Source organism: Dendrobium catenatum, unplaced genomic scaffold, assembly GCF_001605985.2.
Source record: "Dendrobium catenatum unplaced genomic scaffold, ASM160598v2 original_scaffold_237497, whole genome shotgun sequence".
Lineage (NCBI taxonomy): Eukaryota > Viridiplantae > Streptophyta > Magnoliopsida > Asparagales > Orchidaceae > Dendrobium > Dendrobium catenatum.
The window spans coordinates 241,658-244,513 of record NW_021555905.1 but is presented as its reverse complement, the minus strand read 5'-3'; positions in this window follow the sequence as shown (position 1 = coordinate 244,513).

Genomic DNA, 2,856 nt, shown 5'->3' with positions numbered 1-2,856 from the left:
CGAGCAGCAGGCACCTATTCTTCACGCAATTGTAGTATAATGAGAGCTACTTTCAACAAAGAAAAATGGTTTTTCCTGCTACTTATGACGAAAGCTCTAATAGGTTTTTTATGAAGAGGGTCTTGAAGAATATACATTCTGTTTTGTGAGTGTTGAGATTGAGGATTCGGTTGGGATAATTTTTTTTTTTTTTGCTTATAAAAAATTTTTTTTTGCATAAAAATTAGAAAATTATTTTAAAAAATAGTAGAAAAGTCATCCCAAACAAAGCTTGAATTGTGAGTATTGCTGCATTGAATTTCATTGTTTCTCAAAATTTCAAAACAAAAAAATTAGTATGTTATGATTAAGGCTAACGTGGATAAAAGCAATAGTTTTGAAAGTCATATAAATTGTGAACTACAAAGAAACAGAAGGAACTCATTTTAATTTTAAAATAATATTTGATAACTCATTTATGTATATGATATTTAAATTTTTATATTTATTAAATTATATGAAAATGGTACTGATATCAAAATCTTGTCATAAATATTTTTTAAAATAATATTGATATTATATTATTAAAATAATTATTAAATTTAACAATTAACCTTAATATATGAGAATTTGAAGTTAGAACCTAATTTGTGCTTTTGGTTGGGGCTTTGTTTTCTGGTTTTAGTTTGGGTTTATTTCATGTGTTCTTTTTCTTTGCTGCTGCATTGTTTTTGTTTCGATTGCAGCTTTACTGCTTGTGATGTTTAGCCTATCTGTTTTCTGGGCAGTCGTGGTCCACTTGTGGTTTTTGGCTTGATGGTCTATTTTACTCTCGGTTGTTCCTATTTGTTGTCGTTTGAGGGACTTTGTCTATGCCTTGGGGTTGTTTTAACTGCTGGTGGTGGTTTGTGGTGGGTGTTGTATCTTGATGTCCATTTTTGCTCTTACTTGGGAGGAGGATTCGTGGGTGTCTCCTGGTGCTTTTGGTTGGTTTTGTTGTTTAATTCTTATTGTCCTTGGTTTGTTTCTTACTTGTGTATTCTTATTTCTATTGTAGTGTCAAGTTTCCATCACTATTTGGCATTTTTTGTCCTTTTGGATCTGTTGGTGGTTGTGGGGTTGGTTACTCGGTCTATCTTATTGTTTTGCTTTGGTGGGACTTTTCCCTATATCCTTCTCAATTTTAGTGGTGTTTCTCCTTCTAGTGCTTGGTGTTTCAGCAGGTTTGTTTGGCTGGGTTTCCTGTTGATTGACATTTGTTGTTTCTATGGTTGGATGGCTGCTTCCTTGGGTTGTCAGATGTTTTCTTATTCCTGTTCCTTCTGTTTTACCATTTCTCTCAGCTGGATGGGCTTTTCTTCTGGTTGTCCATGTCCTGATTTATCTTGGATTTTGTGTACCTATGTTGGGATTAATGGAGCCAGGTTACTTGTTTTAATTGATGTTTTAGCTAATCATATTACTATGAAGGTGAACAAGTGTGATATCCACTTTTGCATTTCTATGAATTATGCTGATTTGGTTCATAAGGTGGATGTTGGTTCCTCCGGTTGTTCTACTAATAAGGTCACTCTTAGTGCAGGTGTTCGTGGTGGAGACAATCTGGAAAGGGTGCTGGATAGGTTGCTTAATCTTAAAGCTATTTTTTGTTGTTTTCATCATTTTTGGGTGCTCGTTCTTGTACGCCGTAGAATGTACCTAGGTCTTCTTTTACTTTTTGCTTTGAAGGGACCTCAAGCTCTTAGATTTTTTTTTTTTTTAATTTTGTAGATCTTTTGAGCATTAGTGAGTTTGAGGTCCCTTTAAGGATTATGTACTTTTTATTAATTAACGCGTAGGCCCTTCTGTGGGTTTCTCTTATAAAAAAAATCTATTCTGACTATGTTATTATTAAGAAGCCGCTTAAGTGTACTTTTATATTAAATTCTAGTTTTTATTTTATTTTTTAAAATATTATTTTATCTCTTTATTATATTATAAATAAATAATAAATTTAAAATATAAAATTATTAATTTATTGATCCTTCCGTTTTTAATTAATCCAATTAATCTAAGATTAAAATAGTGGTTCGATTGAGTTAACTCTGCTTAGCATTCCATGGTGTTACCCATTTATGAATTGGTCTGATTCACCTCCTCTATCGCATGTAATTAATTTTCAAATAACCCTAATTAGCACTCTTAAGGTGTTACCCATTTTTGTTTTTTTTTTTTTTCGTTTTGCACCCTTCAGCTTGCCCTAACTCTTCATCGTTTCTCCGGTAGCTTTCTTTTCAAATTATTTCGATCTCTTCACCTTTGACTTAACATCGTTTCTTCTTAAAGGAATCTACGTCTCTCGCGTTCCTACTTTTGGAAAATTGAATAAAACCGTCGAACCCTTTGGAATTTCCAACAAAGTTAAAAAAATGTTTCGATTCTCCGTAAGAAAACTGTCAAAGCTCTGTTCCCACAAAGATAAATTTTCTCAAAATAATTTTTTCAACCACTAAAAATAAATGTGCAGAAAATAAAAATGAAAAAAATGAAGATAGAAAAACACCAAATTTTATAGTGGTTTGGTCCAACTAGAACTATGTCCACTTCCTGGAGACTCATTCTTCAGGTATTGCGTTATACCAAAATGACTCTCCTTTTTCTCCCTAGTAAGGCGGAGAAGCCCTTAAAACAACCTCTCTTCCACATACCTCGGTGCAGTAGAGTACCAACGTTCTTCCTCATCCTCCTGGTAATGGGAGAGTCCCAACATCCTTTCTCACCCTCCTAGTGATGACAGAGCACCGACATCCTTTCTCACCCTCCTGGTGATGACAGAGTATCGAATCTCCTCCAAAGATCTTCTCTCAAGAGTTTTCAAAGAAGTAGAACAGAGATTTG